This window comes from Piliocolobus tephrosceles, chromosome 3 (genome assembly GCF_002776525.5).
Source record: "Piliocolobus tephrosceles isolate RC106 chromosome 3, ASM277652v3, whole genome shotgun sequence".
Taxonomy (NCBI): Eukaryota; Metazoa; Chordata; class Mammalia; order Primates; family Cercopithecidae; genus Piliocolobus; species Piliocolobus tephrosceles.
In genome coordinates this window covers 146,660,342-146,677,395 of record NC_045436.1, presented here as the reverse complement: position 1 = coordinate 146,677,395, position 17,054 = coordinate 146,660,342, and the positions used below count along the sequence as shown (strand labels likewise).

Below are 17,054 nucleotides of genomic sequence, written 5' to 3'. Positions count from 1 at the left end.
TGACAGGATTTTACTTTTCACTTTGTACAATTTTCAAATATCATATAATGGTTACATATTAACTTTTATAGTCAGGAAAAAAAATTTTTGGATGCAGCAGCTAAATCCAGGGAATGTCACTCAGTTTCCTCAGCAAATAAATGGCAAAAAATAAATAAATCTTTTTTTTTTTTTTGAGAGGGAGTCTCGCTCTGTCGCCCAGGCTGGAGTGCAGTGGCCGAATCTCAGCTCACTGCAAGCTCCGCCTCCCAGGTTTACGCCATTCTCCTGCCTCAGCCTCCCAAGTAGCTGGGACTACAGGCGCCCGCCACCATGCCCAGCTAGTTTTTTGTATTTTTTTAGTAGAGACAGGGTTTCACCGTGTTAGCCAGGATGGTCTTGATCTCCTGACCTCGTGATCCGCCCGTCTCAGCCTCCCAAAGTGCTGGGATTACAGGCTTGAGCCACTGCGCCCGGCCTAAATAAATAAATCTTAAGAGATGGCAGGGGAATGGTTACAGATTAAAACAAAATTAAGAGATACCAATCCTGATTCAAACCAACCTAGTAAAAGGACATTTATGAACTATCAGGAACTTTGAACACTGTTGAAATGACATTGTTACATAAGTACAATGTCAATGATCACATCCAAAAAGAGTCCTTATCTCTTAGGGATCTCACTAAGTATTTTCAGTTAAAGTGATACAATATCTGGTGTCTAGTTTAAAATAAACCTGCCAAGCGGGGAGAGGTATGGATGAAACAAAACCACCATGAGTTTAACTGTTGAAGGCAAGTGATGGGTCCACAGAGATTCATTACACCATTCTACCTTTTTGTGCTAAAAATTTCAAATTATTAATACATAAAAGTTTTTTTAAAGACACATTTTTATAGAAAAACAATTATCTCCTCCTCTTCTCCCCCACTCCATGCAAGCAGAGCTCTTCCTGAGAAGGCAGGGACAACACTGGCTAATTCAAGGCCAGAATATGAAAACTCTCTTTATTGTGATTTTAAAGAACGTGATTTATGATAAAGTTACTTTTCACATAGCCAGCCAAATCTTCACAGTGATGAAGAACAATATCACAAGTCTTTCCATGTTAAAAATAGGCCGGGTACAGTGGCTCACACCTGTAATCCCAGCACTTTGGGAGGCTGAGAAGGGCGGATTACCTGAGGCCAAGAGTTCAAGACCAGCCTGGCGAACATGGTGAAACTCCATCTCTACTAAAAATACAAAAAAAATTTAGCTGGGCATGGTGGCACACGCCTGTAGTCTCTGCTACTTGGGAGGCTGAGGCAGGAGAATCACTTGAACCCAGGAGGCAGAGGTTGCAACGAGCAGAGATTGCGCCACTGTACTCCAGCCTGGGTGACAGAGCAAGACTCCATCTGAAAAAATGAAAAAATAAAAATAAAAACCCTTAGCAAGAAGAAAATGTAATAAATGCAATGCAATCTGATGTGCTAAAAGAGAGAAAAAAGAAGAAGAAACTGTATAGTAACAATTTAGAAGGTATGCAATTATTCATAACCATTGCCTGCTCAGTAAAAAAGAAAAAAAGGGTTTAAAAAAATAATATGTATGCAATTAGTTTTTATGTAACAGAAAATAGAGATACTGGTCAATGGAATGGGAGGCCAGAGGAAGCATTCTATGCATTTTTATCTTAAAAAGCATCAATAAGTAGTTGGGATGACTTTTATCAGATTACTCAAAGTCTCAGTACAATGAGGTGTTCAAACATACACAATACTTTTTACAAAATATTCAAAGCTGATTATTCTTTTAACACAAATGGCTCTCAAATATTGCCGCCCCTAGTTTATGTTCTAATGTAGCTTTACTACTTTCACATCTTAACAAGAGCCCTTCTGATAAAAATCAAAGCAGGAAAATTTTCTGTTTTTAAAATGAGGAACATAGCCCCAGCTAAGGTAGTAATTTCACCAAGATCACACATCTAGTATATGACAGATCTTATACAGGAAGTCACACTGTAAATTCCTGACCAGGACTCATTCACCATCTGCCAGATATGACCAATCATGCTAGTTATGTTTGTTTCACCCTTACAAAGACAACTTTAGGGCAGTACCGAAATTAGATAACTACCAATTAACTTCATATTAGTTCGTCCAGGCGCAGTGGCTCATGCCTGTCATTCCAGCACTTTGGGAGGCCAAGGGAGGCGGATCACCTGAAGTAAGGAGTTCAAGACGAGTCTGGCCAATACGGTGAAATCCCGTCTCTACTAAAAACACAAAAATTAGCTGGGCATGGTGGCGCGCCCTTGTAATCCCAGCTATTCGGGAGGCTGAAGTAGAAGAATCACTTGAACCCAGGCGGAGGTTGTAGTGAGCTGAAATCACACCATTGCAATTGTACTCCAGCCTGGGCAACACAGCAACACTCCATCTCAAAAAAAAAAAAAAAAAAAAAAACTTCCTATTAGTTCTTAGCAACAAAATACTTTTCTCTTAAACTACATTTGCATCTCTGATGGCAAGTAGGCAAGAAAAGGATGCGGACTCGGCTGGGCATGGTGGCTCACGCCTATAATCCCAACACTTTGGAAGGCCGAGGCGGGCAAAAAAAGACTGGCATAGTGGCGCGTGCCTGTAATCCCAGCTACTCGGGAGGCTGAGACAGGAGAATCGCTTGAACCTGAGAGGCGGAGGTTGCAGTGAGCTGAGATCACGCCATTGCACTCCAGCCTGGGCAACAGGGCGAGATTCTGTCTCAAAAAAAAAAAGGATGCAGACTCAAGTTCAAGTTGTTCAATTACTGTTGGGCTAAAAATTATTCTAAAGCTATACTTGGGAGAAGTCAAAGACATACAAAATTTAAATGATGAAATAAACCCCATTATATGCCCTTAATATCACAATTCTCTGTGATCAGAACTCACTCAGGATTAAAATTCCCTGAAACTCATCATTACAAATTTTTATTTTTATTTTTTGAGACGGAGTCTTGCTCTGTTGCCCAGGCTGGAGTGCAGTGGCACAATCTCTACTCACTGCAACGTCTACCTCCCGGGTTTGAGTGATTCTCTGCCTCAGTCTCTCAAGTAGTTGGCACTACAGGTATGCACCACCACACCTGCCTAATTTGTGTATTTTTAGTAGAGACAGAGTTTCACCATGTTGGCCAGGCTGGTCTCAAACTCCTGACCTCAGGTGATCAGCCTCCCAAAGTGCTGGGATGGCAGGCATGAGCCACTGCACCCAGCCCATCCCTGAAATTATTATAAAATATTTTTACAAGAAAGCAAAAGCTTAAAGACACCCTTTTCAGAAGGCATACTATTCAAAAGAAAGAAACTAGAGCAGGCAAGAAGGGACAACAGAAGTTTATTTTTCACAGAGTACAACAGGAATATATAGAATAAACTAGGTCAGCATGGCCAGAGGCCTGTGCAAGATATCACTGTATAGGTCAGGTATAGATTAGTACAGGGGGCCCCAATCCCCAGGCCATGGACTGGTACTTGTCTGTGGCCTGTTAGGAACCTGGCAGCACAGCAGAAGGAGGTGAGGTGCGGGCCAGTGAGCATTACCACCTGAGCTCTGCCTCCTATCAGATCAGCAGTGGCGTTAGATTTTCACTGGAGCGACTACATGCGAAGGATCTAGGCTGCACACTCCTTATGAGAATCTAATGTCTGATGATCTGAGATAGAACAGATTCATCCCAAAACCATTCTCCCCCCTCCCCCCACCCCCGCCCTGGCCCACTGTCTGTGAAAAAACTGTCTTCTATGAAAATGGTCCCTGGTGCAAAACAGGTTGGGGACCACTGGATTACAGTATACTAAGTCTTCATTTATTTATATTCAACAAATCACAACTTCAAAAGTGGCACTATGACAACTTTGGAGATACAGCAGTTCTCACCCACTCAATTAAAGAGGAAAGAACGGAGGCTCTGAAAGCTTCAGTAATTTGCCCAAAGTCACACAACACAGGAGGTGGGATTCAAACGCTCTGTCTTCTCTCACTTCTCCTTTCTTGAAAAGGATGTATCTAACAAGTTCTCAGGGGACTAAGTAAGCAGCAAGAGAGTTCAGAGGAGGATACAGAAGAAACAAAGGTAGATTTTACCATCAAGAGCTTGCAATCAAGTTAACTGTTAATTTAAATAATAATTGCCTACCAATATATAATTAACAACTAAATAAAAGTTACAAATTACCTTTGTGATCACTACTCCAGAGAATGCTCAAAACTCAAGAAAAGGAGAACACTCTTCCTCTTAACCCTCTATTCCATCGCTACTATGCTTAACTCTTCAAGGTCAGAGAGAATTTCCTCATTTCCTTAATGTTTCCATTTCTCCACAACACATGATTCTGTTAAAGATTCACCCTCCAGGGTGCCACCATTTTTCTAGAAATTCTCATTAAATGTGACCCTATTTTCTCAGGTGCCTTAGTCTATTGGGCTGCTTAAACAAAATAACACAGACTGGGTAGGTTACAAACAACAGAAATTCACTTCTCACGGTTCTAGAGGCTAAGAAGTCCAAGATCAAGGCACTGGTAGATTCAGAGTCTGCTGAGGACTCACTCTCTGGTTGGTAGATGGTGCTTTCTCACTGTGTCTTACTATGGTGGAAGAGGGCAAGCAGCTCTCTGAGCCCTCTTTTATAAGGGCACTACTCCTCATCATGAGGGCTCCACCCTCATGACTTAATCACTACCCAAAGGCCCACCTCCTCCTAATGCTATCACACTGGGAGTTAGGATTTCAAATATGAATTGTGGGGAACACAAGCATTCAGACCAAAGGACTGTCTTAAACATTACCTTCTCTTTCCTTGGTGACCCTTTTTTCTTTACCTATATCTGACTCCTATTCTAGAATCACTTTAGACTACACTTGCCAAAACGTCATGGGATAGCAGAAAGAACATCCTTAGACAAAAAACTTAAGGCAGTACTGAGAAATATTAATAGATAAACCACTTAGCCTCATTGTGACTTCAGTTTATCCATAAAACAGGAGTGATAATTGAAACTATTCATTTTAAACAGTTGTGCAAAGATCAAGTAAGAATTTGTAACAGTACTTAATAAACTGAAAAAGTTTTAAAACTTGGGGTCAGTTGAAGACCAAAGTATCTTCAACCCTTAGCCAAAGTTCTCTGTATAGTGCTCTGGAGTGTGTGTGTTTCGCTGGGGCCAAAGCTATCACTCATCTGCATAAAAGGGAAAGAGAAGAAAGAAGTCTTCTATTCTTAATCTTGGTCTCTCACCTACTAATTTCCTATCCTTTCCTGGCTGCAGTTTACTCTTATACAATCCTAAGAATTCTGTCTGCCTGGTCAAGGTCTAGGGGTAAAACTGATCATAAATAGTCAAACAAAGGAAAGCTTTTCAATTAAATCACCTTTGTTTGTATTCAATATTAGAACCGTAAGTTTCATAATTTGAAAACATTTTCTAAAATTTCCACCCAAGAGGGCACATGTCATCAGGACCTCCTGTGTCACGGAGAGAAAATTTTTAAATCCTAAAAACAAAGCCAGGCGTGGGGGCTCACGCCTGTAATCCCAGCAGTTTGGGGGGCTGAGGCGGGTGGATCACAAGGTCAGGAGTTTTAAGACCAGCATGGCCAATGTGGTAAAATGCTGTCTCAACTAAAAATACAAAAATTAGCCGGGTGTGGTGGCGCGCACCTGTACTCCCAGCTACTCAGGGGGCTGAGGCAGGAAAACTGCTTGAACCCGGGAGGCAAAGGATGAAGTGAGCCAACACCACGCCATTGCACTCCAGCCTGGGCAACAGAGTGAGACTCTATCACAAAAAAAAAAAAAAAAAAAAAAAATTATACCCAAGAATATTTACTAGTCATATTCTAAATTTTAACATTGTAAACTCAGGAAAGTATGGCCGAGTGCCGTGGTTCACGCCTGTAATCCCAGCACTTTAGGAGGCTAAGACGGGCAGATCACAAGGTCAGGAAATCAAGACCAGCCTGGCCAACATGGTGAAACCACGTCTCTACTAAAAACACACACAAAAAAAATTAGCAGGGCATAGTGGCGCACGCTGGTAGTCCCAGCAATTCGGGAGGCTGAGGCAGGAGAATCGCTTGAACCCGGGAGGCAGAGGTTGAAGAGAGCCGAGATCGCACTACTGCACTCCAGCCTGGGTAACAGGGCGAGACTCCATCTCAAAAAACAAACAAACAAACAAACACACACTCAGGAAAATGTTTTTCTTTCTTTTTTAGAGCAGGAGTCTCCCTCTGTCGCCCAGGCTGGAGTGCAGCAGCACATTCTCAGCTCACTGCAACCTCCACCTCCTGGGTCCAAGTGATTCTCCCAAGTATCTGGGATTACAGGTACCTATCATCACACCCAGCTAGTTTTTGTATGTTTAGTAGAGACAGAGTTTTGCCATGTTGGGCAGGCTGGTCTTGAATTCCTTACCTCAGATGATCTACCTGCCTCGACCTCTCAAAGTGCTGGGATTACAGGCGTGAGCCACTGTGCCCAGCTAGGAAAATGTTTTTCATAAATCAGAAACAGAAAAATTTAACAGAAAATATAAAAATTCCAGGCCAGGCCTGTAATCCAAGCACTTTGGGAGGCCAAGCTGGGTGGATCACCTGAAGTCAGGAGTTCGAGACCAGCCTGGGCAACATGGCGGAAACCTATCTCTACTAAAAGTACAAAAATTAGCTGGGCATGGTGGTGTACATCTGTAATCCCAGTTACTTGGGAGGCTGAGGCAGAAGAATTGCTTGAACCCAGTAAGCAGAGGTTGCAGCAAGCCAAGATCACGCCACTGCACTCCAGCCTGGGTGACAGAGCAAGACTCTGTCTCTTTAAAAAAAAAAAAAAAAATCCATACTATGTTGATCCCACATAATAGTGGATACAAGTTACTTATAAATGATTTTTTTGTTTTTTGGTTTTTTTTCGAGACAGGGTCTCTATTGCCCAGGCTGTAGTGCAGTGGCGTAATCATGGCTCATTGCATCCTTGACCTCCTAAACTCAAGCCATCTTCCCACCTCAGCCCCCCAAGTAGTTAGGACTACAGGCGTGTGCCACCACAATGGCCCCACTTGTAAGTGTTAAGAAAGCAGTAGGTTTTTGTTTTGAGATAGTGTCTCTGTTGCCTAGCCTGGAGTGCAGTGGTGTGATCACAGCTCCCTGCAGCCTCAACCTCCCCAGCTCAAGTAATCCTCCCATCTCAGGCTCCAGAGTAGCTGAGACCACAGGTGCGTGCCATCACACTCACCCAATTTTTTTACTTTTTTGTAGAGATGGGGTCTCGATGTGTTGCTCAGATAGGTCTTGACCTCCTGGGCTCAAGTGATCTCCCCACCTCAGCCTCCCAAATTGCTGGGATTATAGGCACAAACCACCATGCCTGGCCAGAAAGCAGTTTTTAACAGCTGTATTACAAAATACTAGTGTGTTCTAAACTTGAGAGGTATATTACAAGCAATGGTACTAGTTTGTTAATGATGCATGTTATCTAAATAAATTACAACAGAATCAAGACTTTTCCTTAATATTTCATTCACATGCTTGTCTATATGATTTCTCTGAGCAGAAAGAAGCAGAGTGCTGAGGGCAGTGGCTCACACCTGTAAAACCAATACTCTGAGGGGCTGAGGCAGAATGGCTTGAGCCTAGGAGTTTGAGACCAGCCTGCCAAGGTGGTGAGACCATCTCTATGAAAAAATTTAAAAATTAGCCAGGCATGCTGGCATGTGCCTTCTTATGTAGTAGTCCCAGCTACTCAGAAGGCTGAGAAGGATCACTTGAGCCTAGGAGTTCAAGGCTACCGTGAGCTATGATCACACCACTGCACTCCAGCCTGTGTGACAGAGACCCCATTTCTAACTAAAATAAAAATGAAAGAAGCAGAGTATGGCTACTGCTCTCCAAACTATGTAACTCACAGCCTCTTTCTTCCATATCATAGCTGAGATGACATGTGCACAAAGACACGCATAAACATCATTAGTCATATTGGCAAAAATGCTTAGAACTACCGTGATAAAGCAATTATTGGGCCAGGCATGGTGGCTCACGCCTGTAATCCCAACACTTTGGGAGGCCAAGGCAGGCCAATCACCTGAGGCCAGGAGTTCAAGACCAGCCTGGCCAACATGGTGAAACACTCTCTCTACTAGAAATACAAAAATTAGCTGGGCATAGTGGCGAGTGCCTGTAGTCCCACCTACTTGGGAGGCTGAGGCAGGAGAATCACTTAAACCCAGGAGGTGGAGGTTGCAGTGAGCCAAGACTATGCTCTGTGCCATTGCACTCCAGCACGGGCAACAAGAGCGAAACCCTGTCAAAAAAAAAAAGAAAGAAAGAGATAGAGAGACAGAAAGAAAGAGAGAAAGAGAAAGAGAGAGAGAGAGACAGAGAGAGAGAGAGAGAGAGAAAGAAAGAAAGAAAGAAAGAAAGAAAGAAAGAAAGAAAGAAAAGCAATTGTTAACAAATAAAACGAATAAACAGATTTTAAAAGTCTGTTCAAGCAAGTCAGTTTCTTCTACATTACCTTTCCTAAGAGTAACAAAGCAGCAAAATATGTATTGTATAAAAAGCAAACTTGTTTTTGCTAGGGCATGGTAGCTGTAATCCCAGGACTTTGGGAGGCTGAGGTGGGCAGATCACTTGAGGTCAGGAGTTCGACACCAGCCTGGCCAACAGAGTGAAGCCCCGTCTCTACTAAAAATACAAAAATTAGCTGGGCATGATGGCAGGTGCCTATAATCCCAACTACTCGGGAAGCTGAGGCACAAGAATCGCTTGAACCTGGGAAGTGGAGGTTGCAGTGAGCTGAGATCGTGCTGCCGCACTCCAGCCTGGGTGACAGAGTGAGATTCCATCTCAAAGAAAAAAAAAAATGAGTAAACTTGTTTATAAAAACTATATTGTAGTCGGGCACAGTGGCTCACACCTGTAATCCCAGCACTTTGGGAGGCCAAGGCAGGCGGATCACAAGGTCAGGAGATTGAGACCATCCTGGCTAACATGGTGAAACCCAGTCTCTACTAAAAATACAAAAAAATTACCCGGGCATGGTTGCGGGTGCCTGTAGTCCCAGCTACTCAGGAAGCTGAGGCAAGAGAATGGCATGAACCCGGGAGGCGGAGCTTGCAGTGAGCCAAGATCGTGCCACTGCACTCCAGCCTGGGCCACGGAGGGAGACTCCATCTCAAAACAAGCAAGCAAGCAAACAAAGAAAAAAAAACCATGTTGCAAGATAAAACATGATAGCAGCCAGAACATTGACCTCTAAGTCTGGTGCATATACCAGGAAGATGCTTACTGAATCCCTAATTCGATTTGAAATACCTTTATTAACTATTAAATTTTGAAAGCTCTGCACTTGTAATACTTGTCAATGAGTGCAGTCAAGCATAAACCAGCTTCATTCTGCCATTCTGTATTTTTACAAAGCTGAGACACATCTGTGCTTTGGCCTAAATTTAAAAAAAAAAAAAAAAAAAAAAAGGAAATGAAAATTCAGTATGAAAATAAGCAATAAGAAGGTAACTTTCTCCAAAACAAGTCTTAAATGTTATCAAATACATATATAAGTCCTACTATACACCTAAAAATTGGTTTAGTTTTGAAAAATATACTTTCCCAGAGTTAATTTTTAAAAAATAAAATATACATTTATAATTTAAAATTTAAATACCAAAAGTTAAAAAAAATGGAAAAAAGGAGGTACTTTCCTCTCCTCAGAGACAGCTTCTATTAAAAACCTTCATGTCGGCTGGGCGCGGTGGTTCATGCTTGTAATCCCAGCACTTTGGGAGGCTGAGGTGGGCAGATCACATGGTCAAGAGATCAAGACCATCCTGGTCAACACGGTGAAACCCTGTCTCTACTAAAAATACAAAAATTAACTGGGCGTGGTGGCACGTGCCTGTAATCCCAGCTACTTGGGAGGCTGAGGCAGGAGAATCACTTGAACCCGGGAGGCGGAGGTCACATTGAGCTGAGATCGGGCCACTGTACTCCAGCCTGGCGAAAGAGCGAGACTCTGTCTCAAAAAAAAACCTTCATGTCTGACCGGCACGATGGTTCATGCCTGTAACCCAGCACTTGGGGAGGCCGAGCCAGGTGGACTGCATGAGCTCAGGAGTTCGAGAACAGCCTGGGCAACATGGCAAACCCCAACTCTACAAAAAATACAAAAATTAGCCAAGCGTGGTCCCAGCTACTAGGGAGGCTGAGGTGGGAGGGGAGCTTGAACCTGGGAGGTAGAGGTTGCAACGAGCCGAGATCGCCCCACTGTACTTCAACCTGAGTGATAGAGTGAGACTCCTGTCTCACAAAAAGAAAAAAAGAAAAGAAAAGAAAAAAAGACAAATCTTTATGTCTCAGGAAGATTTTAGAATTCCAAAAATACCAAAAACAAACAAATAGATAAAAATGTTTAAAAACTTCATGTAACATTTTCTAAGCATATGCAAGTACATATATATGCTGTATATACTTGTTGAATTATGATTAAAACCATTTAAGAAGTCTTAGCCGGGAGCAGTGGCTCACACCTGTAATCCCAGCACTTTGGGAGGCCAAGACGGGTGGATCACCTAAGGTCAGGAGTTCAAGACCAGCCTGGCCAAAATGGTGAAACTCTGTCTCTACTAAATATACAAAAATTAGCCAGGCATGGTGGCGCACAGCTGTAATCCCAGCTACTCAGGAGGCTGAGGCAGGAGAATTGCTTGAAGCCGGGAGGCAGAGGTTGCAGTGAGCTGAGATCACTCCACTGCACTCCAGCCTGGGCAACAAAGTGAGACTGTGTCTCAAAAAAAAAAAAAAAAAAAATTATGAAGTCTTTAATATACCTTCTATTTGTAATTAGACTGGCTGCTATAATTATTCAGTTTTTAGGTTAATTATTTAAAGCCATGGTTCACCATAATATTATTTATAATTGTGAAAAACTGGAAACTACATTCATGCCCAATATTAAAGGAAAACTTCAAATAAATCTGTTTATTTAAAATATCTTTGGATGCAGTGGTTCACGCCTGTAATCCCAGCACTTTGGGAAGTCAAGGCAGAAGGATCATTTGAGCCTAGGAATTCCATACCAACCTGAGCCTGGCTCCATAAAAAACAAACAAACAAAAATTAGTGTGGTAGTGTGCGCCTGTGGTCCTACCTACTCAGGAAGCTGAGGCGGGAGAATCGCATAAGCCCAGAAGGTTGAGGCTGCAGTGAGCCATGGTCGCGCCACTCAGTTCAAATAGTAAAACACAAATCAAAGGAGAAAATGTAGGAAGAACTCTGATGATTTGATCAACACAAAGTAATAGGTTTTGTGTGTGGGGAATGAGCAGGTAATACACAAGTAAGAAGAAAATGCTCCAAATTTACTTGAAGCCTGGTGGGCTCTCAGCACTCAATACAACAATGCAAGACCTAGAAGTCTTTGCAGAATGTTTTTTGTTTCTTTATTTTTTTGAGACGGAGTCTTGCTCTGTCGCAAGGCTGGAGTACAGTGGTGCAATGGCTCACTGCAACCTCCGCCTTCTGAGTTCAAGTGATTCTCCTGCCTCAGCCTCCCGAGTAGCTGGGATTACAGGCGTGCATGACCATGCCCAGCTAATTTTTATATTTTTAGTAGAGAAGGGGTTTCACCATGTTGGCCAGGATGATCTCAATCTCTTGACCTTGTGATCCACCCACCTCGGCCTCCCAGAGTGCTGGGATTACAGGCATGAGCCACCGCACCATGCCACAAAATGTTTTTTAAGGTCATCTCCTGTTTGTGCAACTTCAGGCAAAAAGACCAACAAAACAATGGACTTCATTAAGGACAGGATTGGAAAAGGAACAGAAAACACTATCGTGTCCTGAACAAAAACATGGCCTCTCTTAATGTACTAAACACAATTCTAAACTCTATAGTTCAGAAGCAGTAAAGTACAGTGATTAAAAAGACTTGGGTTTCAAATTCAAGTTTCCGCCACTTACTGTGTCTCATTGTCTTCATTTGTATGACACCTACATATCTGAGCTGCTTTGCAGTTATATGAAAACATGTAATAGTAATTTTTAGCATAACACTTGACATATAAAGCAGTGTTCCAAAAAAATGGTAGCTATCATTACTACTATAAAGAATCAATCTTCCAAAGAAAAGCCACTAAAACATTGAGAGATTCTCAAAGTTTGATATGCATTAAAATCACCTGATAGATTTATTGAAAATACAGATTCTAAGGACCCATTTCTCCCAGAAATTAATTCTGCATGTCTAAAGTAGAATATAAGTGTACTCTGACCCAAACACCAAAGAGAATAAGGCACTGCCCTACAAAAAGAGGCTGAAAATTAGGGTTTTTTCATGGGTAAAAAAAACAAAACAACGGCCTACGATAGACAGTATGTTCAAGAGGAATACAGACATTTCACTAAGTTCATTTATTCAACCAACATTCACTGAGTACCTGCTATGCAGTGAAAAGGACAGGCAAGGTCTCATATTCACAGAGCTTAATTTCCAGGGTAGGAGACAGAACATTTTTTTTTAATTCCATATATTGATAAATGCTGTGAAGAAAATAAAATACAAGGGAGAGATTAGTCAGTCTCCTTGAAGAGGCAACATCTGACCTAACACCTGAATAACACAATGGTATCAACCACAGCAAGATCTGGGAGAAGAGTACTGAAGCCCCAGGGTGCAGCAAATGCAAAGGCCCTACAGCAAGAACCAGGGTGGCAACTTCCAGGGACAAAAATGCAAGTGGAATTGATACACAGGAAGAAACTCACGTGGCCAGGCTCCAGGGTACTGAACTAAGAAGGAAACAAGGTAAGGTAAGAGAGGAAGGCAGTGCCGAAACTTGTAGCGCCTGGCAAGCTTTGGTAGAATTTGGATTTTATTCTGAATATGGATGGAAAACTTTCAACAAGGGGGTGTCAAGGTAATTTACATTTTAAAGGATCTCTTAGGCTGGTAAGGGAAATGCACAATAAAAAGCCAAAGTGGAAGCAGGGAAACCAGGAGTTCCTACAATAGATCAGGTAAGAGACGAAGATAACCTGGCACAGCTGATGGCAGTAGGGATGGGAAGAAGTGGACAAATCTAGAATACATATTGAACACTATAAGCCAAATCAAAGAAGAAGAAACTAGGTTGTATAATGAGTAGTAAACATCTAAGACTACTCATCCAAGAGCTGCAAAATGAAAATAGAGATTTAAAGATTTCAGGTAAGTTTATGAGGCTCAAACTCAAAATAAGTTATTAGCAGATTTAGGATAGTTCATGGCATGTACTTATCCTTTGAAGTTGAGATGAAGAGGACATTTCCTTCCATAGCAGGCTCTTTTGGTGCCAACTGATAACTCAATGTATATTAAGTGTGATGTGGGCCAGGCGAAGTGGCTCACGCCTGTAATCCTAGCACTGTGGGAGGCCAAGGTGGGCAGATCATTTGAGGTCAGGAGTTTGACACCAGCCTGGCCAACATGGTAAAACCCCGTCTCTACTAAAAATACAAAAATTAGTCAGGCGTGATGGTGTGCACCTGTAGTCCCAGCTACTCAGGAGGCTGAGGTTGGAGAATTGCTTGAACCCGGGAGGCAGAGGTTGCAGTGAGCTGAGATCCACCACTGCACTCCAGCCTGTACAATAGAGCAAGACTCCATCTCCCAAAAAAAAAAAAAAAATTGTGATGTGTAAAGTTAAAATCTTCCAGGACCTTACTGCCTGGATCCTGAACATCTGATCAGCATTTGGAACAGGGTATAACTACGGAATAGAACTAAATCTTTACCCAAATCAAACCACTGAGTTAGCAAAAACTACTTAAACTTTCATATTATCCTCAGGCTGTGCTTTCTTTCCCAAGAGCCAAACAAGTGAGGCCTTACTTTGCCACACAATGCATATTAATTTCTTAAATCATACATCATCATAGAGATTTGTCAGGAAACCTTTTAAAACCATGCTTTTAATAATTATGGTTTGCCAAACATAGAAGCCCTCCATTATCCACAAGGGATACATTCAAAGAAACCCCAGTGGGCTGGACCTGGTGGCTCAGCATGCCTGTAATCCTGGCATTTTGGGAGGCTGAGGCCGGAAGATCACTTGAGATCAGGAGTTTGAGACCAGCCTGGACAACACAGTGAGATCTCGTCTCTATTAAATTTTAAAATTAAAAAATTATAAAACAACCCCCCTGTGGATGCCTAAAGCCCACATAGTGAACCCTATATATGGACTGTTTTTTTCCTACACACATCTATGATAACATTTATAAATTAGGCACAGTAAGAGATTGACAATAGTTAATAATAAAATAGAACAGTTATAACAATATACTATAATAAAAGTTATGTGAATGTGGTCTCTGAAAATATGATTCTATTTTCAAACTGCGGTTGACCACAGAAACTGAAACTCGGGAAACCCCTGAAAGTGAAACCATGGATAAGCGGGCACTACTGTACAGTGAATACTCCCTAAAATTTAAGGTCCGAAGTCCATGTCTGAAAAATTTAAATTATTACTCAAAAAAGTATTAGAATGTGAAAAAGCAGGTTATGTACTGAAAAGCATATGTGGTATGATACCACATTTGTATAAAATATATAAATGCAAAAAAGTAGTTTAGAAGGGTATAAACTAACATTTTGGTGATCTTTGGGTGGCAGGATTATTGATTTTTTTTTCCCATCTGCTTTTATCAACATTTTCTCTATTACACAAAGTATCTCGTATAACCAAAAATATTAGTTATAGGCTAGCATAAAAGGTAAAAAGCAGAAAAAGAACTTCAAGAAATTTTTCCTTCTTCTAAATCAGAAGGATTCCAACTGCAGTAGTAAGAAAAAAAGATCTCAATGGCAAACACTGGAGAAAAGACTGGTTAAGAGGTTCACGTTATACCACAAGGACATACCCTTCAAGGAAATAATCTAAACTCATAACTCTTACTGGTTTGATAAGGAGCAATTAACTATCACGTACTGTTGTTCTTTCTTGCTGTTAACCACAGAAACACCTCAATTAATGAGTTCTCGGGGGCGGGGGGTGAAGCGGTGTTCTTTTTAAAAACCATGTTGGAAAAAATAGGAAAAAAAAGTTAGGACAAAAAGGTTTGGTTTTCTGGTCGCAGTGCTGTGGAGGGCCGCGGAGAGCCGCAAGTTCGGAGCAGGCTACACTAAAGGAATCTGCGCGGCCAGCCACCCTAAGTGGAAGCGAATGCAAAGCCTCCTGCAACCCCCACAGCGCCGGGCGGCGAGAATGCCTCCTAAGCGTCGCAAGACTCCAACACCTGGAAGGTCTTACGCTTTCCAAGTTATAATGTGTACAGCTGCTAACTGTTTCTGACAATAACACACAAAAACTGGAAGGACTCCTCTGCAAATGTAGCTATATTACGTGTGTGAAGCTCAACCAACTCTCTCGATGCAAAAGTAAGACATTCTATTAAGGCCACAGCCTCGGTTTTGCCAACTGGGGTAACTGAAAACATCCTACCGACTCTCTACAGCTAACAAACCATCTCGGCTAAAATCCTGGCACATATAAACAGCCACTTTGGTGAAGTCTGCCTTTAAACAGCAACACGAGACTTCGGGTACAGCCGGTAACCAGTTTATCACACACTATTAGTTCCAATAAAGGGTGCTGCTACCTCTTCACTGTCAGCCTTGGTTCCACCTACTGAACAAACAGAAAAAGGGGATCCTTTAAATTCGCGACACAATAGGAGCTAAAAAGCTCTCGCTTTCAGGGTGGCAGCTTTCTCGTCTCACTTATCACAACAAAGGATGCATCCTAGTGACTTCACCATACCCAGAAAGGGCTGAGGTAGACGGTAAACAAGATAGTGTGGATTTCGGGATTTGTGAGTTTTTCCTTCCAGCTACGACTCTCTTTTTACTCCATTATACGTCTCCACCCGTGTCGACAATCTGATCCTAAAAATAAAACCATCCGTGGCTACCTTGCCCTTTCCTGCCAAGCACCGACTCTGACATCCTGCAGAGAAAGCCCAATTGCAGACTCTGCGGGGGGCGCGGGCTCGGCAGCAGCGGAGCTTCTCCCGGTACAGAATCGCCAGCCCGGCCGGGGAACCGCTGAGCCCGAGAAACAGCCCTGTTCCGCCGCAGCCGCCACAGTCCCCGAGAGCCTGAGGAGCCCCCAGGAAAAACTGGGGCGAGGGGAGGGTGAGCCAGCAAACGCTGGTGGGAGAGGGGGAGACACTCACCCGCCCAGACAACAACCGATGGGGCGGGGAGGATGGGGGCCGGGACCGAGGCTCGGCAGAAAGACCGCCTGGAGCTTCCAGAAGGCTGCGGCTGCTCCGGACGCTGCTGCCGCTGCCGCTCCTGGCTGCCGGCTTCCTCCCCCTCCTCTGTTTTGAGTCGAGTGACCACGTCACTCTTAGCCACAAGACCCGGATCTGCCGGCTCCCGCCGGCGGCAGTGCAACAGATTGCAGCGCCTAGAGACTCCAGCGGCCCCGCCTGCCGAGCATGCGCACGACCAGCGCCTGCCTTGTGCGTCCCGGGAAGCCAGGCGGGAGCCTGCGGCTTCAGACGCCTACGACACGCTGTGCGTGGGGGCGCGGAGCGCGGGGGATGTAGTTCCGGTTGGGAGGGGTGTGGCTGAGGACTGTGAAGCAATCGGGGCGAGGCCGGTTGTCTGTTGAACTCTTCCGCGTAGCCTGTTTCGTCGGTGGCGGACAGAGTTCTCTAATGTGCTGCCCGAGCTAAAGGTTTTCCTCGACGGAGTCTTTAGAATACCGTGGTAGAAGTAGACGTGGTTACAAATTGATGTTTGTTGAGGCAGTCTACCCCTGTAGAGTGTTTTTGGTTACTCAGGCCCGGATGGAAATTGGAGATGGGGATTACAAAAATACATCAAATGTGGCAGTTATTGGTTCCCTTTACCCTAACGTTTTTGCACCGGAAACGACCAAAATTAAGTTCAACAGGAATATTAATAAAGGGAATATGTAGTCGGGCTTGGTGGCTCATGCCTGTAATCCCAGCACTTCGGGAGGCCGAGGTGGGCGGATCACTTGAGGTCAGGAGTC

The 17,054-nt window shown here is 43.2% G+C and overlaps 1 protein-coding gene across 8 annotated transcripts in view; it reads right to left on the bottom strand.

Annotated features, from left to right (window-relative positions):
• SMIM14 (small integral membrane protein 14) overlaps positions 1-16,576 on the bottom strand; it is a 75,497-nt gene extending 58,921 nt beyond the window's left edge. Inside the window, exons 1-2 of one of the 8 annotated variants that reach the window (XM_023224545.3) lie at positions 16,225-16,542; positions 12,444-12,546 (exon numbers count right to left, since the gene is read on the bottom strand). The gene's annotated coding sequence lies outside the window, so the exon portion shown is untranslated. Of the gene's footprint in view, positions 1-4,186; positions 4,472-4,495; positions 4,630-12,443; positions 12,547-16,224 lie in introns of those variants that run through there. The other 7 variants (XM_023224540.1, XM_023224543.3, XM_023224541.2 and 4 more) reach the window with 7 other exon arrangements.
• Positions 16,577-17,054: the final 478 nt, after the last annotated feature.